The 25,825-nt window shown below is 43.7% G+C and overlaps 2 protein-coding genes across 3 annotated transcripts in view; one reads left to right on the top strand and one right to left on the bottom strand.

The window, feature by feature from the left end:
* Nucleotides 1-25,825, bottom strand: part of SCRG1 (stimulator of chondrogenesis 1) — a 120,196-nt gene that overhangs the window by 33,490 nt on the left and 60,881 nt on the right. Inside the window, exon 4 of one of the 2 annotated variants that reach the window (XR_013813556.1) lies at nucleotides 15,683-17,098. The exons of the other annotated variant lie outside the window; for it this stretch is intronic. The gene's annotated coding sequence lies outside the window, so the exon portion shown is untranslated. Of the gene's footprint in view, nucleotides 1-15,682; nucleotides 17,099-25,825 lie in introns of those variants that run through there. 2 annotated transcript variants of the gene reach the window in all.
* The window catches only part of SAP30 (Sin3A associated protein 30), a 98,064-nt gene that overhangs the window by 50,177 nt on the left and 22,062 nt on the right, over nucleotides 1-25,825 (top strand). The gene's annotated exons all lie outside the window — the stretch shown is intronic.

Raw genomic sequence — 25,825 nt, 5'->3', positions numbered from 1 at the left:
TAATAGCCAGAAGGCAAAAATTGATCAAGTCCCTAATTAATTAATTAAGAACTTACTGAAAGACTACTCTGTTCATAGTCATACACTTGGTGCTAATCATGGCCAATAACTTCAGACCCCTCCCCATCCATATTTTTGCCAGGATTGCCATGAGTGTAAGTGTTAATATGAATTTCACCTCTTTCCATTGATCACCTTAGAGAACATATCTTTAGAAATAAAAAAGTCAAAAGGTAGAAGAATTGCCATAGGGATAACAAAGAAAAACAGTGATTCTAAATTTTTAAATAATTGATCTCTATAGCGTAGGATTCTACATATGGCTCCAACTATCTGATATCAAAAACCATTTGAAAAGTGACAAAATGATATTTTGCTGATATAGTGACTTGAATTGATAAAGTTTCATCATAAATATGACCATAGCCTGGCCAGTGTGGCTCAGTGGTTGAGCATTGACCCATGAACCAGGAGGTCACAGTTTGATACTGGGTCAGGGCACATGCCCAGATTGCAGGCTCAATACCCAGTAGGGGGCGTTCAGGAGGCAGCCAATAGATGTTTCTCTCTCAGCATTGATGTTTCTCTCTCTCTCTTTCTCTCTCTCTTTCTCTCTCCCTTCCTCTCTGAAATCAATAAAAACATATATTAAAAAATAAAATAAATAAATAGGACCATATATGACACAGATAATTATTTATCAATATCTTGGCTTTTTATTTTATACTAGAGGCACAGTGCACGAAATTCGTGCATGGGTAGGGTCCTTAGGCCTGGCTGGCAATCAGGGCCTATCTGTGGGGTGACTGATAGGGTGATCAGGGGACCCCTCTAGCACCCGCCTTGGCTGGCCTGGTGCCACCCACTCCCCGGCCCCGCCCCCCACTGCCACCGCCAGTCATCTCCTTCTGTGGAGCGACCAGCGGGGAGATCAGGGGGCCCCTGATGGCACCCACCTTGGTTGGCCTAGGGGCTGTGGGCTGGGGGCAGCTCCTGCATTGAGCATCTTCCCCCTGGTGGTCAGTGCACATCATAGCGACTGGTCATTTTGCTGATCATTACATGGTTCGGTTGATTTGCATATTACGCATTTATTATATAGGATTTTAAAAGTCAAATCCATGCACCCTAATTACAACTCTGTACAACCAATTAAAAATTTCCTGTCAGAGATGATTAAAGTCTAGAATATCTACATGGGGCCAGAATTCACTGTTTTATGCAGGACAGGCTCAGGGGATCCTGGTTCTTTGTTTGTACTACCTCCAAGAAGACCTGAGTGATCTTGTTTTACTGCCATGAACCTCATGACATTAGACTAGTTGGACAAAATTTGAATTATTAAATAATTTACTAATTGTGACTTTATTTTTAAAAAGTGATTTTATTAATTTCAAATATTTTAACAACAATAGTTGTTAAAATAGTTACCAAGTTGATTTAATCACCAACATTGTTGCCTAGTAAAAGTCCTTTGCCAATGTTTTTTGTTTTTTTTTTTAATCCTCTCTGGAGGATATTTTTTCATTGATTTTTAGAGAGAGTAGAAGAGAGAGGGAAAGATAGAAAGAAATATCGATGTGAGAGAAACACATCGATTGGTTGCCTCCTTCACGAGCCCTCACCAGGGCCTGAGCCAAGGAGGAGCCTGCAACCGAAGTACATGCCCTTGATCATAATCAAATCCAGGACCCTTCAGTCCGAAAGCCTATGCTCTATCCACTGAGCCAAACAGGCTAGGGCTGTAAAAGTATATTTTAAAGAAAAAACATAAAGCAGAGTTATCAGTAAGTTGCCAATTTCATGACCACTATTTTGGCTTACTATTTTGGTCTTAGGACATTTTTTTTTTTTTGGGTTTAGCCATAAACACAGAAAGCAAAACTGTTCAACAAGATTGCTTTTCTTGAGTTTCATTCAACAGCAAGGAATTTTCTGGTTGTTTCCATTGGTAGCTGGCTTTCCAGCAGTTTTCCAATACAGTAATACTATTTCACTCCACATAATTTAAAAGACATCCATTTCTGTGTCTCTCACAGATCCACTGGGTCTCTTCTCGTTTCCCCTAAGGGAAGTATGGTGGCTACTGTATTTCCCGGCCGCTATAGTGGTTGGTGCTGTTAGAGCTGTGTGTTCGTTTATTCCATTGGCTCAGGGCCCATTGAGATGCCCAAGAGGGCTGGATTCAGAACTTTCATTCCGTAAACCAGCTTGCCTCACCACGTTTTTATCTTACATAAGCCTTTCCAGTGCCAATCCACCCCTGGAATAATAATATTAGCCCGATTTCTTCTCTTCTTCTTTTTTTTTTTTTAAACTTTTATTGATTAATAGAGGAAGGAAGAGGGAAAGAGAGATAGAAACATCAATAATGAGACTCATTGATCGGCTGCCTCCTGCATGCGCCCTACTGGGAATGGAGCCTGCAACCCAGGCATGTGCCCTTGACTGGAATCAAACCCTGGACCCTTCAGTCCACAGGCCGATGCTCTATCCACTGAGCCAAACCAGCTAGGGCTCTTCTCTTCTTGACAGCTGCATTCACCAACCCCTGCATCTTCTCCAGGGACTGAAGAGGGCATTTCATGATTGTTGTAATGATAATAATAAGTAATATTTATTGATGTCAGTAACATCTAAGAACAAGATTCCTTCCTTAGGCCTAGCTATCGACACTCCTGCTGATACTTCTATGCCATCGTTCCCTTGCCATTGGGGGCTGGGGTCGCAAGTTAAAAGGTCCCCTGGACTAGAGCTGCCAGATTTAGCAAATACAGGAAGCCCAGTTAAATTTGAATGACAGATAATAGAAAAAAAATTAGTCTAAATATGTCCCAAATATTGCATGGGAGGTACCTGTATTTAAAAAATTATTTGTTATCTGAAATGTAAACTTAATTGGGCTTTCTGTAGTTTATCTGACAACCCTATCTGGGAGCCCTCTGAGTTGCACAAGGAAGTGAGCCACAACCCAGATGTCCTTCACCAAGCCCATCCAGATGTTTGAGGTTGGGCCCGAGGTTGGGCAGAGAACTGACTTCCTCTTCTCCTTTCTTCCCCCACTTCTTGGTTTTTAGCTTCTTCTACTTCATATCTTCCCATTCTCTGCTCCAGGTATGCGTAAAGCTCTATGATCTTTAGTCTTACTCATTTAAATTGCTAGCATGGATGAAATCATTGCAATTTCTCACACTATGTTAATTACCTATGAGTGGGTAATTAACATAGACCAGCCACATAAACAGTTTGTCAAATATTTTTCCAGTTTCATAATGGAGATATAGAAACTAAAATTCTACATTGGTTAATTAACACTATTTTCTTACAAGTTGCACTTGTTACAAGAAATTTCTATAATTATATCTTTATAAATGAACTATTTTGATGTATATTCATATTTCAAATATCAAACATAAGTGTAAACACAATACAAACTATTGAAAAAAATATGATCTATTCAGTCAGTCCTCTTCATAGGGTTTGCTAAAACAAACAAACAAACAACAACAAAAAAAACAACCCTGGATTTCAAGGATTACTATCTTACTGTTGACTTGGAAATCCTATTTGGATGCCAACAACTAAATATTAAGTCTTTAGTTAATCCTCACCCAAGGATATTTTTTTCCATTGATTTTTAGACAGAGTGGGAGGAAGGGAGGGAGAGGGGAGAGAGGGAGGGAGAGAGAGAGAGAAAAAGAGAGAGACAAATATTGACGTGAGAGAGACACATCCATTGGTTGCCTCCTGCACACCACCCGACCCGGGCCGAGATTGGGCCTACAACCCAGGTACATGCTCTTGATTGGGAATCAAACCTAGACCCTTCGGTCCACTGGCTGACGCTCTAACCACTGAGCCAAACTGACCTGGGCTAAATATTAAATATTTAAATCATTTTGCATTCCTACTGCATTACTGTATCCCCTTCCCCATTCCTTAGCCAGATATTCCTGGCTAAGAAGGATACCAAGAAATGCAAAAGAGAAATGCCTATTGGTGTATTTGTGGGGAGAGAGATTTCACCCATTACATTATACATATATTTTATCTTATTGTCTGTCTTTTCCCTTTCCTCCCACCCCAATCTAGAACTTAATCTCCATGAGAACACAGCCCTGGCCCTGGAAATAACACTAGGCTCATCGTAGCCACCTAGTAAATATTTGTTGGGTCAATGAACAAGCTCTCAATTTACAGTGAGGCAAACGAGACTTAGGAAGTTAATTTGCCTGATTGGCTCTGCAGCGCTGGGTCTCATGTGTAGCTCTCACTAACAGGGAGCCCCAGACTTCATTGCTGCCTAGTTCTGCCCCTCTCCTGTCTAGCAGCTCAGACAGGCCTCCTGGTGGGTTTCTTCTCTGGAAACTTTGGTCCCAATGTGAAAAAAGCAAAAACACAAAGTGCATTTCTTTACTTTGTTAGCTGAACAAAAAGGACTTCCAAACAATAGCAACCAAAAATAAAGAAAAACTTTAGGAGAAACAAAAAATCTCAAAAGCATAAAACCATCGTATTTATAAAGTACTACTTTCTGATCCTACAATGACCAACAAGCTCTATTGTATTCCACAGAACAGAGGAACGATCGCAGGGTCCGATACAAATGCATAGATCTTGAGATAAAAATTTCTTGGTCCGGGCCACAGGAAGCCTATGAGATGCCTTTGTGTGAATTAGAAAAATATGCACCTTTTGCTGACCAGGCACAGCGCAGCTCCATGGCACACAGCGAGGCAGGGGAATGCAGGCTGAACTTCAGGCCCTGTTCTCCACCCTGGCCAGGCATCTTCGTAGAGTGAATGAACAGTCCACACCTCTGTAGGGAACGGCTCCTTTCTTGGCATAGCTGGCCCATGGACTAGGCAGTGATGGGCAACCTTTTGAGCTTGGTGTGTCAAACTTCGCCAAAAAACTGAGCATAACTCGGGTAGTGTGTCACTTTGAGGAAAAAACATTATTTCGCGATATTTATAGTTCAAATAACATAAATGTTTCATCCTCGGCATGCGGCCGCCTCAGCGGCCGCGTGTCATCAGAAATGGCACTGACACGCGTGTCAGAGGTTCGCCATCACTGGACTAGAGTTTAGTTAAAAGTTGGGAAATCTTGCCCGGCTGGCGTGGCTCAGGGGTTGAGTGTTGGCACATGAACCAGGAGGTCAGGGTTTTATTTCCAATCAGGGCACATGCCCAGGATGAGGGCTCAATTCACAGTAGGGGAGGTGCAGGGGGCAGCCGATCAATGATTCTCTCTCATCATTGATGTTTCTATCCCTTTCTCCATCTCTCTTCTCTCTATGAAATCAATAAGAACATATATTTTTAAAAATGTTGGGAAATCTTTCTTTCCTCCTAGGTATTTGTTTTGTTTTCTTGGTAGTTGTTTTTTTTTTTTTTTGGTTACCACCTGCTCTCTGGGCATCTTATTGCCTCCCTTCCAACTTCAGCTGGGATACTCTCCCAGAAAAGTTACTCAAAGATTTCCTTCCATTTTCCTTGTCCAATTTCCATCAGGCAGGCAAGCACAAAGTCTTTCAACTTCCTAAGCTCCTCCCACACGTCTGGTTTCACCTTTCCAGTTCTCTACTACTGTCCAGGGCAAGCTAACTGTTGCCTTTGAATAAATAACCTTGTCTTCCCCAGACCAGGTCAATGACTCTACCCAATTCTTAAACTTTCTGTGATAACTCACTCCCCAAACAGAGAAGTGGTGTTCAAAAAGTTTTCCTCAGAGTAAACCATATAAAAATACCATAATTGCCCTGCCGGCGTGGCTCAGTGGTTGAGCGTCAACCTATGAACCAGGAGGTCATGGTTCGATTCCCATCAGGGCACATGCCTGAGTTGCGGGTTCAGTCCCTTGCAGGAGGGGGCCTGCAAGAGGCAGCCAATCATCAGTGATGTTTCTATCTCTCTCTCCCTCTCCTTTCCTATCTGAAATCAATAAAAATATATTTTTTAAAATGCCACAATTGTACAATTCTAGGTATATTCTGTAAGCCCAGGTGCAATGTGTGTTTTCTTAGACATATAGATAAAAATAACTTAAATTTGGAGGCAGCATGCTATAGTAGAAAGCACGCAAGCTTTAGAACAAAACAGATCTGTGTTAAATGACAGTCCTACCACGGACTACCCATATGACTCCGGTTAAGGTTTTCAGTGTCTCAGTTTCTCTCTCATCAATGAGAGAAAGACTTAAATTGTAGAGCTGTGCATTGATTTTCTAGGGCTGCAAAACAAAGTACCACAAACTGGGTGGCTTGAGCAACAGAAATTTATTACCTCACAATTCTAGAGGCTGGAAGTGTGAAATCAAGGTGTTGACAGGATTGGTTCCTTCTGAGGGCTGTTGGCTCCTCTGAGGGCTCTGAGGCCTCTCTCCTTGGGTCATAGATGGCTGTCTTCATAGTCACATGGCATCCTCTCTGTATGTGTGTCTTTGTACTCGGATTTCCCCTTTTTATAAGGACACCAGTCCTTTTAGAGTAGGGCCCACCCTAATAACCTCACATTAAACTAATTACCCCTGTAAAGACCCTCTCTCCCAATAAGGTCACATTTTGAGGTACTGAGAGGTAGGACTCATTTCTTTTTGGAAGAAACTCATAACAAGTTGCTAAAAAGAATTAAATACAGTAATGCATATAAAACACCTAGTAGAAATCATGGGTAATAAGAAGTGCTCAATAAAAAAGAAGGACAGCATGGATGGACCTGGAGAATATTATGCTAAGTAAAATAAGCCAGTATGAGAAAGACAAATATCATATGATCTCACTTATTTGTGGAATCTAATGAACAAAATGAATTGACCAACAAAATAAGACCCAAAGCATGGAGGCATGGAACAGACTGAAATACCTTGATGTGGGGGTGAGGAGACGAGAAGAGATAAACCAAAGAACTCATATACTTATATACATAGCCCATGGACACAGGCAATAGGGTAGGGGCTGGGCAGAGGGGAGTAAAGGGGTGTGTGTGGAAATGGGAGATATCTGTAATACCATCAATAATAAAAAGTATGTATTAAAAAAGAAGTGCTTAATAAATGATAGCTGTTATAGTTATTATTAATTTTATCTTCTGTAATGATCTTATAAATACATGGTAACTCTCGGATTAATGGACATATATAGGGAGAGGGCCTATGTAGGGAAAATGTGTCAATATCCAGAAAAGTCAGACATAAGAATCAATTATTGAAAATAAAAAAACTTTCCATTAATGAATGTGTTTGGGGTGGAGGTGAGGGAAAGAGCAGAGAAACAGGATAAATGGTAATTAGAGATGATGGAAGTTAATTACCCAGATCAACTTATTTTGAATTAATTAACACTCCATGTTACTTCACTTTGAAAACAGAGTCAAAAGAGAGATGGAATCAAAGTCTATCCATGAACAATATAATTTGTGCCAGTAACAGTCAGACTCATTGTATTTTTAGAGCCAAAAGGGTCATTAAATATCAGCCACTTGATTCTGCTGACAGGGAAAACTCAGACTATAATTATTGCAAAAACAGCATCACTCAAAAAAATGTTTACTAGAGTAACATTTTCAGGCCTCTCTGGGGTTTAAAAGGGATGCATTTTCTGTGGCACCTTTGGTTGCAGTATGTTATTTGAAGAGAAATTCTCATTGTTAATAAAACTAGAAAGGAGGAAATTATATTTGTTAGTTTATGAAGAGAGAGACATCTTGTTTGATCTTGAACTTTTCCCTTCAGGATATCCTCCATGGCGGCTGGGTAACTAAGACAATGCAATGGAATGCATGGCTGAGTGGGTGGGTCTTCAGGAAGATGAAAGGTTATTATGTAAGAATCTGGTCTCCATTAGGAATACAACAAGAGGAAATAGGTTTGATTTGCAGAAGGAAGAATTTAGGCTAGATCCAAATACTCTCTGTATTGATAATCAGTAAAATAGCTGCCCAAGAGAGGCTAAATGATACATTCCTAAGAAGATTTGTAAAATTATGATGGAAATTACATTGCTAATAGCTTTCAAAAATCATAAAGCCTTATGAATATTCTATCCAGCATATGAGATTTGAATTATTCTACCCAATTGTTCAATGTCACTCTCTTTTCTAAATAATAGTTATTACTATTATTCAATTCCACAAAATAATAAATATTTAAAAACTGGATTGTTCAGTTTGCATAAATTGATCAAATTGCAAATGAATTTTGATGTTATAAGTGCATGGCCATATAGTTTTCCCACTCAAAGATTTCCATTAAAGTCAAGCCAAAGAAAAATTGAAAACTGGAGAGGGTTTTAAATATTAAATGTAAGGCCTAAATCCTGATTTTCCCAGGAAGAGCCTAGATTTCTTTAAGAATGATTTTTTTCCTTTCAATTTTTTAAAATATATGTTTTTATTGATTTTTCTCTTAGAGGGAGAAGGAGAGAGAGACAGAAACATTGATGAGAGAAAAACATTGATTGGCTGCCCCCTACACAGCCCCCATCAGGGATTGAGCCCACAACCCAGGCATGTACCCTGACTGGGAATCAACCCTCTTGGTGCATGGGTCCACAGTCAACCACTGAGCCATACCAGCTGGGCCTGGATGCAATTTTTAATACACTAATATTAATAACTAGAGGCCCGGTGCATGAAATTCGTGCATGCGTGTGTGTGTGTGTGTGTGTGTGTGTGTGTGTGTGTGTGTCCCTCAGCCCAGCCTACACCCTCTCCAATCTGGGACCCCTTGAGGGATGTCCGACTGCCCATTTAGGTTCGATCCCTGTGGAAACGGGCAGTCGGACATCCCTCTCACAATTCAGGATTGCTGGCTCCCAACCGCTCGCCTGCCTGCCTGCCTGATTGCCCCTAACTGCTTCTGCCTGCCAGCCTGATCATCCCGTAACCACTCCCCTGCCAGCCTGATTGATGCCTAACTGCTCCCCTGCCAGCCCGATTGCCCCTAACTGCCCTCCCTGGCTGGCCTGGTCACCCTTAACTGCCCTCCCCCGACAGCCTAGTCACCTCCAACTGCCCTCCCCTGCTGGCCCTGTCACCCCTAACTGTCCTCCCTTACCAGCCTGGTCACCCCTAACTGCCCTCCCCTGCTGGCCCGATTGCTCCTAACTGCCCTCTCCTGCTGGCCTGGTCACCCCCAACTGCCCTCCCCTGCAGACCTGGTCCCCCACAACTGCCCTCCCCTGCTGGCCATCTTGTGGTGGCCATCTTGTGTCCACATGGGAGCAGCCATCTTTGACCACATGGGGGCGGCCATCTTGTGTGTTGGAGTGATGGTCAATTTGCATATTACCTCTTTATTATATAGGATTGCCCATTGTCACACACCCAGGAAGTGGCCACATGAAGGGATTCAAATGGAGGTTTATCCAGCTCCAAAGCCATATATCTTTTTTGCTCTTAGTGCATGTATGAGCTTCTACTCTGGCAACTTTAAGACCTCACTATGGGTCCTATTTTGGATTCTCAACCCTGTGCTTCAAAATCACTCCCAGTCTCTTGCTGTACTCCTTCTCTCCACTCTGACCACTTAGTTAAAATTTCTATTCATTTTTACTCTCTCTACCATGTGTGCACTTAATAATTATTGACTAAATGCCCATCATTGAGCACAGAAGATGAAAGGTATGTAAGACCCCTCTCCCATCTTAGTCATCAAGATATTCACAGAAGAGAATGTTAAAAAATCCTATATACACTAAAAGCTTAATATGCTAAGTGTCCGGTTGTCCAGTCATCTGTTCAACCAATGAAAGCGTAATATGCTAATGATATCCTAAGGCCGCTCAACCACTCGCTATGGCATGCACTGACCACCAGGGGGCAGATAGTCGACCGGTCGACCAGTCGCTATGACGTCCACTGACCGCCAAGGGGCAGACTCTCTGACTGGTAGGTTAGCTTGCTGCTGGGGTCTGGCCTATCAGGACTGAGCAAGATGGGCCAGAGATGCCCTAGAGCCCTCCCGTGGTCCCTCCCTGGTCCCGACTGTGCACCGGTGGAGTCACTTGGCCTGGCCTGTGCCCTCTTGCAATCTGGGATCCCTCGGGGGATGTCAGAGAGCTGGTTTTGGCCCGATCCCACAGGCCAGGCCGAGGGACGCCACTGGTGCATGAATTCATGCACTGGGCCTCTAGTATCCTATCTAATAAAAGAGAAACATGCAAATTGACCATACCTCCGCTATGCTCACAAGCCACGCCCACCAGCCAATCAGGAGCAAGTATGCAAATTAACCCAACAAATATGGCGGCAGCCATGGAGCTGGAGCCAGCCAGAGGCTTGGGTTGCCCTGGCAATGGAGGAAGCCAAGCTTCCCGCCCACCCTGGCCTGCACAGGCCTCCGCTCAAGGCTACAAAGTTTCAATTGTAGAAGATAAATAAATTCCAGATACCAAGGCCTCCACTTGGGTCGCGGGGGTGTGTGGCTGGCCTGCAAACCACCACAGGCCCTTCACCCAGGCTGCCCCACACCCCAAGGGAACCCCCACCCTGATCCGGGACCCTTCAGGGCAAACCAGCCAGCCCCCACCCGTGCACCAGGCCTCTATCCTATCTAATAAAAGAGTAATATGCAAATTGACCATCACTACAACACACAAGATGGCTGCCCCATGTGGTCAAAGATGGCTGCCCCCATGTGGACACAAGATGGCCACCACAAGATGGCCAGCAGGGGAGGGCAGTTGGGAGTGACTGGGCCTGCAAGGAAGGGCAGTAGTGGGGGACCCAGGCCTGCAGAGGAGAGCAGTTGGAGGGGACCAGGCCTGCAGGGGAGGGCAGCTGGGGGGGACCAGGTCTGCAGGGGAGGACAGTTAGGCATGACTAGGCCTGCAGGGGAGGACAGTTGGGGCAATCAGGCTGGCAGGGGAGTGGTTAGGGGGTCATCAGGCTGGCAGGCAGAAGCGGTTAGGGGCAATCAGGAAGGCAGGCAGATGTGCAGTTGGGAGCCAGCAGTCCTGGATTGTGAGAGGGATGTCCGACTGCCCATTCCCACAGGGATTGGGCCTAAATGGGCAGTCAGACATCCCTCAAGGGGTCCCAGATTGGAGAGGGTGCAGGCTGGGCTGAGGGACCCCCCCCCCGTGCACGAATTTCATGCACTGGGCCTCTAGTCCTATCTAATAAAGCAGTAATATGCAAATTGACCGTACCTTCGCTATGCCCACAGCCAATCAGAGCGAACAAGATGGCGGTTAATTTGCATATGCTGAGGGAGGGAGGAGTGAAGAAAGCAGAAAGCATGGCGGCTGCGTGGGTGGGCGGCGGAGCAGCTATGGAGCACGCGGCCATGGTGGCCTCTGAGGCGGTGGCGGGCAGTGTGAGTGGCGACGCGGCCATAGTGGTGGTGGCGGCGGCGGTGGGCGGGGTGCGCAGTGGAGGCGGCAGGCAGGGCATGGCGGGCGGTGTGTGAAGCCGCGGTGGCCTTGGAGGCGGTGGTGGCTGCGGGCGGGGCGTGGCGAGGCGGGTGGTGTGTGGTGGAGCGGGTGGGCGGGTGGGGCGCACAGCAGCAGCGCGAGGGGCCAAGGAGGCAGCGGCAGCATGCGCGGCAAGTCGGGGTGATCAGAGGCGGAGGCAGCACAGGGCCACAGAGGTAGCTGCGTCAGCGGACGCAGAGGGTCGGGAGTGCAGGGCGAGGCAGGCTGGGTTGGGTGGGCGGGACGGGCGGGAGGTGCCCCGCCCGTTCGGCCCACCCCGCCCCGCCCGCCGTAGCGGGAGAGGTGAGGGGGCAGGAGGGAAGCCCAACAGAAGTCTTGCAGGAAATATTCCTGCAACGGGTCCCTAGTATATATATAATAGTTCATTACAACGTAGTATGTTAAGTACTATGAGTAGACAAGTACAAAAAGGCCTTTCCCAGGGTGGGAGTTGAGAAAAGTTTTGGAGATGACATTTGTGCTAAGGCTTGTTAGATATGACAGAGAAAAAAAGGAAAAAGAAATTCCAAGTTCAAGAAGCAACCTGAACTAAGCTATATAAAAGCAGGGAGTACTTGGCAAGGGGCAGCAACCAGAGCAGCCCAGAGTGCCTGGGTGGTTGGCAAGGTAGGCTGGAGGCCCCAGTCAGTTCTGAGTCATCCAAAGGACAAACTAAGCATGTGCTGAGGGCACTAGCAAAACAAGGCACCCAAAATAAAATCAGAAAAGAGGACATCTGCCCGACCGGTGTGGCTCAGTGGTTGAGTGTCAATCCATGAACCAGAGGGTCATGGTTTGATTCTCAGTCAGGACACATGACAGGTTGCAGGCTTTTTTCTTTTCTTATCTCTTCTTTTTTTCCCCTTTCATTTCCTTTTTCCTTTCTCTCTCCCTCCCTCCTCTCTCTCTCTCTCTCTCTCTCTCTCTCTCTCTCTCTCTCTCTCTCTCCCTCGCCCCCCCCCCCCTCTCTCTTTCTCTTTCCCTCTTTCTTTCTTCAAGCTGATTCCAAAGAACCTTCCCATAAGGAAGCATGCATATTCTGACTTAGGCCAGCAGATAACTGCACAAATCTTCTTTTCACTTTGCCCAAGAAGATATTTTCAATGTAAGTCTATAAGGGATCAAAAGTGGTTATCAATCAAGCCTTTAAGAAGTGATTTCATACACAAAGAAATCTTGACAGATAAGAACAAATATGTCAGAACTATAAATACATAAAAAAATAACATCAAAGGACTTTCATTTCTAACAATATTACTGACTAAATAATCTGAAAACTTACTAAAAATCGCTTAGATTTACTGAATAAAAATATAACAAGTATGCTTTTAAGTGATAATAAGAAAGTAAAGGAAATACTCCAGAAATTGATCTTTTGACTGCTCTGGTTTTATTTTTTACTAGTCTGGTTAACCATGGGTTTGGGTTTTAATGGTGTGAAAGTACAGGTAACAAATTTTGAGGTCCATGAAGGGCAGAAATTTGGATCTAAGACCCTCAAATAAAGAACTATTGAATATATCTGTAAAAGGGGAAAACTGAGAATGTTTATCTCCTCCCAAAGGGAGGCTTAAAGAAAACTTTTTTGGTTTGCCTGATCTGTTGGGAATGCAGGAAGGGAAGGAAAAAACTGAAAATCTGGAAAAAACCTAAGAACCTCAAGCTGCCCTCACTCAAGTTTAGGATTTGAATTTACACTGTTTGGAGGGCCTAAATTATCCAACAAAATATAAAAATAGACTCAGGCATATAGCAATACTGGTGCCTTCAATAAAAGTAATTAAAAGCCTTCTCTAGAAAGACATATTTTCAACCCTGCACAGAATTTTTTTATATAAAGTCCCACCAGACATGAACTTACAATTCTAAATTACAAAATACATGAAACAATCCAGAATCATCAGCGAAAACAACCAATATAATTAGACCCTAAGAACTTCATACATAGGTTATAAAGTAAGTTTACCTAAAATTGTTAAAGAGAAAAAGCAAATACTGCTGAAATATTTACTAAGAGTAATTTTTCAGGTCTGTGAAGGGGTTAATGTGTATGCTCTCCCAAAGGTCATTTTACTTATGAAATAGTTCAGGGCCAGAGTTCGGCTTATGAGCCAGGGCACTCTGTGTTATTTTCAGACCACCTGCTCCTGCATAGACTGGGGTTCAGTGAGCAGAACTGCTGGCCTTCAGTTGTGGGCCACAAGCAAAGTGAAGTTTGAATTTGTATTCCAGCTGAAGTCAAGCTGTGAAAGCAGACTGATTAATTCCAAAAGGGTGGAAAGAGGGAGAGGCAAAAGAAAGAGAAGCAAGACAAAGCCAGTGAATTTAGAAGGCAGAGGATGTGGTGTTCCTTAAGGCAGAAGAATGCAAATGGAAGCAACCCTTATAGGTCACCTTCAAAGAAGGCTGTGGTTGGCAGCTGGCTTGGCCAATATTCAGAAGTGTTGTTTTGACTGTGAAGTGAAGCCAGATCCAGTGAAAGAAAGCTAATTTCAGAATGAGACTGTGTTTGCTAGGATGTTAATAGAAGATTTTAATCCCTGGAACTATGCATATTGAACTGGACTTGGTTTCTTCTGCCTCTGCCCCAGGGACTTCAGTCCTTTGTTATGTGGGTGTTGAAGACTAAACCACCAGAGTCTCCATCTATACTCATCAGCTTCCAAATGAATGGGACAGAAAACAGCCTTCGTGTTTTCATATACATTTAGTATTCTGTCAGGTCCTCAGGTAGCACATCATGATGGAAGGAACGCTGGAGTCGTGTGATGGTTACTTTCATCTACGTTCAATTGTTTGGAACTTTTTGGTACCTGTTTTTAGAATTAGGAATGGAATAGACAAATAAATAAAATCAATTCAAACTGTTTTTGCTTAAGAAACTTCCCTATTTCTAAATAGGAACCAGCTTGTTTTTATGAATGAAATCCAACTCAAAGGTAAAAGCCAGATTAGCATAACATGATGGGAACACTTTATTAGTTGGACATTGTGGTGTTATAAAACCGCCCTCCCTTCCCCTTTTCCTCCCCCTCCTCTCTCTCTCTCTCTCTCTCTCTCTCTCTCTCTCTCTCTCTCTCTCTCTCCCTCTCCCTCCATTCTGGTTGTTCCTTTTTCTCTCAGCATCCCCTTCTCAGCTGCAGCTGCAGCTGCCACGGGATGGCCTCAGCCTCACTCCCAGAGTTTCTCTGTGCTTGGCTCCGTGTCTGCGTCTGTAGCAGGTGTCACCAGTCAGATGCCTCTTCCGGCCTGAGGCAGGCATGGAATGGGTAGAAATATCATAGTCCTAAAAGTTAGGTAGAGAGTGGGTTTCTTCCTATCTCCTTGAATAAAAATAGAGTCCCCTTTTGCCCCATGGGATAATTTTCAAGCTCTGTCTGTGTTTAAGGGCAGCTGGGCATCCCAGGGCTGGCAGGATGGTTTGTGTGGTTCATGTAACACCTCCCCTGTTTCTCTCAGATTTATTGAAGCTGGCGATCCTTGTGGTAGGCAGTGGTTAGTGTTTCTTTTAACCTTTTGCACTCGGATGTCGAGTGTGACTCGACACGGTTAGCATCGGTAGCAGCTCTTTTTATACTCTTTGAATGTATCAATAATTTGAAATATAAAAAAATCCAAATAAATAAGTTTGTATGAACAGAAACTCCAGTTTTTTATTCTACTGCCGCGCTTTGTAAAATCTGGGGTATTTAAAAAATTAAATCCCGAGTAGAATAAAGGAATCGAGAAAAAAGCAAGCGAGTGCAAAGGGCTAGGGGTTGAGTGAGGAATTCTTCTGGGGGCAGACGAAGGTATCCCTTTTACAGATACCAGAGAACATGAAAGAGAAATAGTTAGATGTAATACTTTGCAGATAAAATTTGTTTTTCTTTCTATTTCACTTTGGTTTGTTCCCCTCTCCACCGCCCCCACCCCCCCCCCCCCCCCGCCCCAGCTTTGAAAGCTAACAGGTTAGGTTTAGACTTAAGCAGTAAGCTTGAGAACAACATTTACAGCATAGTTCGCATATTCTGAGGAATATTACATATGGAAAAAATAAGAAATTTACACTAAATAGATTTTAGAAATAAGTTCATTAAACCAAATAAAGTAGGTTCCTTTACTGCAGGACTTTTCAGACGCTTTAATATGCTAATGACATTATGAGTTCAGTTTTTCGAAATTTATTGACCATCCAAAAGCACCGTTCTCAGAATATGGCTGATCATGAGATTCATCTGGGGGAGCATTAAAATGATGAATTGCCGAGTTTGATCCCAGGACCAGGGAGTCAGATTTGCCTGGGTTGGGACCCTGGAACTCGTATTTTTTGAAAACCTCATGTGATCAAGAGATTCTGATAATTAACAGGTTTCAGATCCATTATGATACAGAATAAAAACTTTTAGAATTTTTTTTTATTAGAACTTAGATTCAGAGTTCAGTGTTTTGTTTTGTTTTGTGTTTTTCCCACGAAAGGCCTGAGCTGGGAACACCGCGGTGTTGACAGCCTCTATCCTGGCGGGGGAAGCACAGGCTGGAAGAGAAGAAAGACAAGGGAGCTGTCCTAGGGGGCTGGTGTTTGAGGGGCTTTTGATCCTCTCCACCCAGTGTCAAAGCCAAGCATCGGTCCCCAGGGCGAGGCAGCTGGGCTGGGCTGGCCTCGTGTGTTTCCACTCCGAGACACCGTCTCTGTCTGAGTGCTGGGGCCCTCGGGCACCTGCTGTCAGGACGCTGGGATCTACTTCCTCAGTGGGCCTTTCACCAGCTGTGCAGAGCTTTCTCCAGGTGGCTGGCTACCTTGGTGGAATTCTAAGGTAGAGTGGCCAGGCATCTGACTTCTTCTTTTAAGATTTATTGATTTATTTTTTAAATGTATCTTTATTGTTGAAAGAATTACAGATGTCCCATCCCCCCCCCCCCCGCCACTGACCCCCTTCACCCCACTCCTGTCCCCTCCCCAGACCTTCACCACACTATTGTCTGTGTCCATGGGTTATGCATGTACGAATATAAATTTATCTGACTTCTTAAAGGAACAGCCCCGTATGTACACACCTACTGCCAGGAGCTTCTCGAGAAAATGGAAATGAAATAAGTGAAAGAACATGGCCAAGATCAGTAGCGAGGAAGAGTCTCCTTCCGCTTTAGCCAGGGTCCCTTTTCTTGCTTTGTGCCTTTGAAATAAATACGGAGCAGAGGAGAGCCTCAGAATGTTTTAAAACCTCAGGCAAAAAGGACAGTTCTCAGGCGGTACAATTTCTCTCCCTGCGCCACCTCTGCAAGATTGAGGAAATCAAGAGCTTTCTGCTCACGGCCAGGGGAAAGGATCGAGAAAAACAAGGGTAAAGTGAAGTTTAAAGTTCGGTGCAGCAGATGTCTTTACCCCCTGGCCGACACACTCAAAGGGAAGGCAGAGAAACGGAGGCAGTCCCTGCCCCTGGGTTTTCCAGCAAAGGCGCTGACGTAAGTCAGACAGACTGGTTTAACTGTATTAAAGTTTTAAAAATTCAACCAAACAAACATGTACATTTTAAAAATTGTTAAGGGGTATAAAAGCGACTTGTTTTCTAGTTGATCCAATCGGCCAATCCCCCTGTGGTGTCCAGTTTGGGTAATGTCGTTGCGTTACTCCGGGTGGAATAGTGGGTCCTGGATTTGATCAGGAAATTCACCAGGCATGTGGCTTTTCAAGAGTGGAATCTGTTGACACAAAAAATCCTCAGCACATTGGGCGATTCAAGTGCACTTTCATAATTGGCTCTCATTTCCCCCCTTTGTTATTTCCACATTCCGCAAGAATCCATCAGTCGTCTGAATTATGTGCTGCTCGGGACTGATGCTCATACCACCCAGCCAGGAGGGCAGCCTCAGCTTCTCCAACTCACAGAACCCATTGTGCGTCCCTTCCTTGCCCAGCGCTGTCCCGGCAGCCCTATACTCCAGCTGGGAGGGCAGGGAGACGACTCCCCAGAGAGCCATTCATCATGGTAATAAATGCTCTGTGTTTTACGAAGTTCCATCAAAGTTCACGTCCACACCGGAGCAAAACAATCATTCTCTATGCATTCTTTTTTTTTTTTTGGTATTAACATATATGCTGCCCATAAGAATGCATTCACTATTTGTGCATGTGTGATGGGTCAACTTGAAGCTGTGTGCACATCTGTCCGCAAATTGTGTGTGGGCCTGTTGGTCTCTTTTTCTCGGTTTATATGAGCATCTGGCCATTATGTTAGCACTTAAAGACACCTTAATGCCTGGCTGGACCACTGCCTGCATAGGCTTCATATGGACCCTACAACTGCTTATATGCTCGGAGCTTCACTAATTACTCTTCTCCAGTTTTCTTCCCGGCCTCCCAGGCGTGTTGATTCTAATTGCTTCACTCATTTAAGCATCTCCGAAGACTACAATAGCTTAGTTAGCAGCCTGTGGTTGGCTTTCCCTTCTCCCCCTCGTTTGCCCACACACCCAGATTAACAGGAAATGGTCATTGCTCAGTAATGAGGTTGGGATTCCTCTCTATGGAGTCCAGGAAGACATAAAAGGCAGGCTGTCTTAATGTTACCATCAACTCCTGCTTTCATTGTCTCCTTTCTACTGTATGCTCTCTGCCGACTTACTTTAGAAAAGAAGCAAACATTACCCCAGCTTCCCAGAGCACGCAACCTTGTTATTGAGTAATCTTAAAACAATTTACTATAAAAGACACCCAGAAAACAACAACAACAACAACAACAACAACAACAACAGCAACACACACACACACACCCACACACACCCACACACACACAATGTCAAAATGAAGTTTGGACATCCTTTCCTTAGTTCTAAACGTCATTTGCTCAATAGTACATTTAATAAAGCATGTACCAACTTATTTTGTCTGGCAGTATTTAATGCAATAATTTAAACCACCCCAAAAGCTCTGAACACTTAAAACCACAGATGTCATCAACTAAGGGAAAATAAAATTTGTAATAATGGCCTGTAATTTAAAATTTAGATTTTGAGAAACATGTTAAGAAAAACAAAAGGGTTTTATTAACTCATTTGCCTTCCTTATTAACTCTATTTTTGAATTGACTAAATAATACCCAATCAGAGTGATAATTTGTTGGGTCATACATTAGCTGAAAAGAAAAGAGGGAAAAGAAAAGTATGGCAGAAGCTGGGAATTACCAAAGGCTTATCTTGTTTGAGTTAGGGTCTGACATGTTTAAAGTAGGTTGGTGGCATCCAATCTAATAAAAGGGCAATATGCAAATTAACCGTCATTCCATCACAAAGATGGCAGTGCCCATAGCCACAAGATGGCGGCGCCCAGTCCCCTCAGCCTCACCGGAGTCCCCCAGTCCTGGAAGGGCTGCCGCTGAGAGAGGGCAGCGTGAGTGGCCTGGTGAATGCTTGCTTCATCACCGTGGTGACGCCCCGGCCACGGAGGGCCTCTGGAGGACAGGGGAGCCAGCCCGCAGCCTCCATGGCCGAGCGCAGGCCCGGAGAGGAGACGGCGGGCCTGCCTCCCATGGAAGCCACATGACTCCTGTGGAAGCAGCGCGGCTCCTGGTGGCACGCTGTGGTTCCCACCGGCTCCCGTGGGAGTGGCGGGCAGCCTATTGCACGCGATATTGCGTGATGGGCTACTAGTATTAAAGATAAGTGACTTAGACATAGTTCCCACCTGGCTATCATAATATTGATTGCAGGAAAAGGCAATGTCAAACTGTTTTTCAATGAGCCTTTTCTTTTTTAATCCATTATTTTCCTTTCAATTATTGCTTTTGGGACTTAATAGATTTACCTAACTTTTGTAAGACATGATCATGATATTTTGTTTTTTTTGATTTAAGACTTCTTAAAAATGTTTGAGATGTTGTAGTGGACAATAATCACAAATAGTAAGACAGAGACCGTTGGTTGTTCACCAAACCAGATTCCTCTTCTTCCTGGGCACACACATGGTCTCCAAGACCCCCATTATGAATAGGCATGAACAAGGGACCGAGTCCTGAGCCAATGGGATGTGTGCAGAGTGATGTGGCTGCTTCTGGGACTGTTCTCCTCAGAGCCTCCCAAGATGGCTCTTCCATGCTCCTCCTTCCCTCATCTGCCAGATTAAGTGCAAAACAGTGCAGGGCCTTTAGAAACCGTATTCTGAAAGTGGCAGAGTCACAAAATAGAAGGAACCTGGGTCCCCAAAATTACTGCTTGAAAAAACACTTACCACTAGTCAGGAATGCCTGTTTACGTAGTCAAGGAATAAATTTTTTTTGTGTGTTAAAAATATATATCCAAAGATATATATTCATTAATCCTATCTAATAAAAGAGTAATGTGCAAATTGTCCATCACTCCAACACACAAGATGGCTGCCCCCATGTGGTCAAAGATGGCTGCCCCCATGTGAACAACAAGATGGCTGCCACATGATGGCCAGCAGGGGAGAGCAGTTGGGAGGGACCAGGCCTGCAAGGGAGGGCAGTTGTGGGTGATCAGGCCAGCAGGGGAGGGCAGTTGGGAGGGACCAAGCCTGCAAGGGAGGGCAGTTGGGGGCGATCAAGCCTACAGGAGTGGGCAGTTAGGGGTGACCAGGCCAGCAGAGGAGGGAAGTTGGGGGCGACCAGGCCTGCAGGGAAGGGTAGTTGGGGGGGACCCAGGCCTGCAGGGGAGAGCAGTTGAGGGGGACCAGGCCTTCTGGGGAGGGCAGTTAGGGGTGACTAGGCCTGCAGGGGAGGGCAGTTAGGGGCAAACAGGCTGGCAGGGGAGCAGTTAGGCATCAATCAGGCTGGCAGGGGAGTGGTTAGAGGGTGATCAGGTTGGCAGGCAGAAGCGGTTAGGGGCAATCAGGAAGGCAGGCAGGCGAGCAGTTGGGAGCCAGCAGTCCTGGATTGTGAGAGGAATGTCTGACATCCCTCGAGGGATCCCAAATTGGAGAGGGTGCAGGCTGGGCTGAGGGACACCCACCCCCTCCACCTGTGCACGAATTTCGTGCACTGGGCCTCTAGTCATATATAATACAAAAACTACTCCAGCATATAAAAAGCCTTCTTATTTGAGGCAAATGTGTGGAGACAGATCTTTACCTCTTGCCACTGTAGCTAACCAATAATTCTTCTTTAAAAATTATATTTTAATTGATTTCTGAGAGGAAGGGAGAGGGAGAGAGTGATAGAAACATTGCTGATGAGAGAGAATCATTGATAAGATGTCTCCTACTGGGGATCAAGCCCAAAACCTGAGCATGTGCCCTGATCGGGAATCGAACCATGACCTCCTGGTTCATAGGTTGATGCTCAACCACTGAGCCCAGCCAGCTGGGCTAAAGGATAATTCTTGTCCCTTCTCCCTGGTGGGAAGAGCATAGGCATGTGGTCCTCATCCAATCAGCTGCTCCTGCCAGAGCCTTTGACAGGAAGTGACATGCTTACGAATTCTTGTTTCTTTGTTTTGAAGAAGTTTATGTGACACTGTCTCCAGAGAACTGATTTTCCTTTTAGGTTCTAATATGGGCACGTAATTTCTTTTACGGCTGTTAATCCAACTAATCAACATGTGATCATCTCTAGGGGAAGATGCTTCTGAGATGTTTGACAGAAAATATTGTAACATTTCTATCAAAATCAGGAGATTCAGGTTTTAACATGTGCCTAAGCAAACGTCTTACTTTCTCTTTATTTTTGCTGACGAACAACTGGTAGACCCTACAGGTTTTGTTTTTGTTTTAACACTCTATGGCTTGGGCCAACGGTTTCAGAATGTTTATTATAGAGAATTCCTTTTCTAGCTTTTGCCCACTACTGAATCTGTGTAGAATGAAAGATTTTTAAATCCACTAAAGGCTTTTATTAAGTGGTAATAAATTTGCTTTTCCAGATTTTGATATTTCTCTCCTAGTTTTTGCTCTGGAATAAGTGACAAAGTGGGTTGGGACTATTTCTAAGGACACCGGTGGTGGTAGTTTGGAATTTTGGCAGGCATGGGAAATTTGGATTTTGATGGACATTTAGAATTGTCAGTCATATCCCAATCGGTTTCCTGTAATAACATTTATTTTGGCAGATATTGTGTGAGGTACTAAGGACACAGAAATGAGTAAGGCATGTTTTTATCTCCAAGAAATCATAATCTGGAAAAGCAGACATATTCATGAAGAGGCACATCCAAAACTGTGTGGCAGCATTGTATGTAAGTAGATATAAAAGGAAACCAGCTCTGTATTAGGTTTCTAGGGCTGCTGTAACCAATTACCACAAACCATGTGGCTTAAAACAACAGAAATTTATTTTCTCACAATTCTGGGCACTAGAAGTCCAAAAATTAAGATGTGGGGAGGACCAATTTCCCTCTAAAGATTCTCAGGTAGAATCGTTTGTTGCTTCTTGTGTTTGCTGACAATACTTGGCATCCTTTGGTTCATAGATGCATCACCCCAATCTCTACCTCCATCTTCACATGGCTTTCTCCCTTGGTCCAGGTCCAATTTTTTTTCCTCCTTATAAGGAGGCCAATCATATTGGATTGAAGACCCACCCTAATCCAGTATAATCTCATCTTAACTTGACTGTGTCTGAAGGGCCTCATTTCCAAATAAGGTCACCTTCACAGTTTCCAGGTGGACAGGAATTTAGAGGGGACACTATTCAACTCAGCATAGGTTTCTAATCCAGATGAGGACAAGTCAGAAAGATGATCAAAGGGTATTTCCTAGAGAAGATGACAGCTGAGCTGCATCTTGAGGGATGTATGAGATGGTTTATCACCTAAACATGTGTGATACCATATAGAGCAGATTTAAATATACTTTCTTGCCCTAACCAGTTTGGCTCAGTGGATAGAGCGTCAGCCTGCGGACTCAAGGGTCCCAGGTTTGATTCCAGTCAAGGGCATGTACCTTGGTTGGGGGCACATACCCAGTAGGGAGTGTGCAGGAGGCAGCTGATCAATGTTTCTCTCTCATTGATGTTTCTAACTCTCTATCCCTCTCCCTTTCTCTCTGTAAAAAATCAATAAAATATATAAAAAATAAAAATACTTTCTTACAGGTATTTTTTTATTGTATTACTATTTTAATTAAGATGAGGTTCAGCCTCAAACATTTACTTTGCCTTTCCCCATAGCAATGCCTCCTTCACTGCTCTAATCCGGGCAATCCTACTTGATTCTCAGCTGTGAAATGTTTAGAGGCCATGTGCTAAATATTTATCACATTAACACTTTCTGGTGCAAGAATCTCTCTGTAATCTCAGCCCCTTTGGCCTTATTCTAACTGTGAACAGGGAACACGTGCAGGACTCACACCACTAATTTTGGGGGTAGGACTATCCTCATTCTTAAGGATGTATAAAAGATGACTGCATCAGAAACAGAACTCACTTCATTCATTCATTCATTCGCACATTCATTCATCATTTCACAAACTTTTTTTGTGTATTAACTGCTTGCAAACCACTGTGCTAGGTGTGGAGAAGATTAAAAAGATAAACACAGTATATGTCCTGTCCTCAAAAAGCCAATCGTCTAGGACAGTGGTCGGCAATCTGCGGCTCACGAGCCACATGAGGCTCGCGAGCCGCGGTTTGCCGCTCCGTTGACTAATGAGTTTGCCACCACTAGTCTAGGAGAAGAAAGATAACCTAAGTAATATATGCAGTTTCTGGCACACAATAATCATTCAAGAAATACTTGCCGAATTGAATAAGAAGGCTGAAGCATTATGGGGCAGAGGAATTATTTCCAATCTTAAACTCCTGAGAGCTGGGCTCTGGGCCCTTGCCTGCCTGAATATTTGAAACATACTTAATTCCTCAGGCCTTTGAGTCATGTCAGCTTTGAAATCCAGTACTTAGCCCTTCTGGGATCCCAGCCACCTCGCCTGATTTCCGTTGTGCTTCTCACCCTGTTTTGTGCAACTTCCTAGAGGCAGCCATTTCTCAGATGTGTCTCTCCCAACTTCCTGCTAACGGTTGAGAGTCACTGCTGAGGCAAGTACACTGTGACTACTCTTCTTCAAACTGCTATGACTGCTTCCCATCTAGTTTTCACCTCATGAAACTCATGACAAATTGAAAGTCATCACCTAAACTTCAAACTGAGGAGGCCTGTAGGACAGATGGGATAGGAATTTTCAGGATATTTCTTCATATTCTTATATCCTTTTAATACTGATCTTTTAGCACAGTGCTTGGTGCATAACAGTTCATATTTGGAAGTAGCAGGTTAGGAAAGTACCTAAAAGTGCTGGTTTTGAGGATAGTGAGAAGTAGTCACAGATTTCTTTCTAGTTCAGTTCAAGGATTTTGTAGTCTCTTGACTGGAGTGAGAATTCTAGTTTTACCTTTGAACATTCATGTTTTCAGACCCTTTATAAGATAGTCTAATAGGTGAGAACAAGAGAGTGAAGGGATTAAAAATATACATATTCATACATATATAACACACAAAGACACAGACAACAGTGTGGTGATAGTCAGAGAGAAAAGGGGATGGAGGTAGTGGAGATGGGCCAAGAGGGGAATAAATGGGGATGGAAAGAGACTTTGCTGTGGGTGATGGACACACAATGCAGTGTGCACATTTTGTTTTTGTTGAGTTGTGCACTTGAAACCTGTATGGTTTGCAAAACAATGTCTCCCCAATCAATTCAATCAATCAATCAATCAATGAAAAAAAGAGAGGTATCATAGAATAGGAGGGCAATGATAGAGGACTTGTACCAACAAAGTTGGGTGACAAGGATAAAATGCCACCTTTGCATTTAGAATCAGCCCTGGTCTGATGTAGTGATTAAGGCTAAGGAAGACATAAGGAAGCCTAGGGGGATCTCTTTTAGAGGGCCTGTGATCCTAGTGCCCATGGGTGGAGAATGCTAGATAAGACCTTCACATGCTGCTCACCTTTCTTTCAAAAGGTAACACCAAACCACAAGGAAGAATAATAAAACAGTGCTCTACTTGGAACAGCATTCTGTCTCGGTGACTCATGAGACATTTTAGGGGAGAATACATGTACTTTGAAAATATAAAAATACTTTGAAAATACGTATTCTATAAAGTTCTCATCTTAGATCTTTATAATTCCTACACTATGTTTACTACAGAAAGCACAGAAACAACTTATTCAAGTTACAGAATTCATTAGGATTTTTAGGGGACATTTCATAAGACTTTGAATTGACTTTCAAAGGAGATTTGGGCCCTCATGATAAATTCTCAAGACATTATTCAAGCCCCCCCACCCCCCACATTTTTGATGGGGACACTTCTAGGCCAATTTTAAAAAATTAATTGCAAGTCATACAGGATCATTCTTTTTTTAAAAATATATTTTTATTGATTTCAGAGAGGAAGGGAGAGGGACAGAGAGATAGAAACATCAGTAATGAGAGAGAATCATTGATCAGCTGCCTCCTGCATGCCACCCACCGGGGATCGAGCCTGCAACTTGGGCATGTGCCCTTGACTGTAATCAAACCTGGGACTCCTCAGTCCGCAGGCTGACATTATCCACTGAGCCAAACCAGTTAGGGCCAAAATCATTCTTTAAAATTCTGATAATACAGAAATAAAAGAGTAATGTTTTCCCACTACATGCCTCTGAGGATACTAGCATTTCTTTTCTTTTTTTTTTGTTAATCCTCACCTGAGGATATTTTTCCATTGATTTTTAGGGAGAGTGGAAGAGAGAGGGAAAGACAGAGAGAAACATCAATGTGAGAGAAACACATCAATTGGTTGCCTCCTGCATAAGCCCCAACCAGGGCCTGGGCCACTGAGGAGCCTGCAACCAAGGTATGAGCCCTTGACCAGAATCGAACCCGAGACCCTTTGGTCTATCCACTGAGTCAAACCAGTTAGGGCTATTTTCTTTATTTATGATTACCTACAGGCATTTTTCAGGTGGTCTATGAGGTCAAAACCATTTTCATAGTAATAATGACATTATTTGCCTTTTTCACTGGGTTGATGTTTGTACTGATGGTGCTAAAACAATAATGAGTAAAACTGTTAGTATCTTAGCATGAAACAGCCATGGCATCCAACTACACTAGTAATCACTGTATCCTTCAATGCCATGCAATCATAGGAACAAAAAAATAGTATTTCAATTTAGAATGTTATTGAAGAATCAATAAAAATGATTACTTTGCTATGGGAGGGAAAAGAGGAACAACTGTAATAATCTGAACAATAAAGGTTTATTTTTAAAAAAATGATTATGCCCTAACTGGTTTGGCTCAGTGGATAGAGCATTGGCCTGTGGACTCAAGGGTCCCAGGTTCGATTCTGGTCAAGGGCATGTACCTTGGTTGCGGGCACATACCCAGTAGGGAGTGTGAAGGAGGCAGCTGATCAATGTCTCTCTCTCATCAATGCTTCTGACTCTCTATCCCTCTCCCTTCCTCTCTGTAAAAAATCAATAAAATATATT

The sequence above is a fragment of the Cnephaeus nilssonii genome, assembly GCF_951640355.1.
Source record: "Cnephaeus nilssonii genome assembly, chromosome: 5".
NCBI lineage: Eukaryota > Metazoa > Chordata > Mammalia > Chiroptera > Vespertilionidae > Cnephaeus > Cnephaeus nilssonii.
The sequence above is the reverse complement of the archived record's forward strand: the minus strand, read 5'-3'. Positions and strand labels throughout refer to the sequence as shown.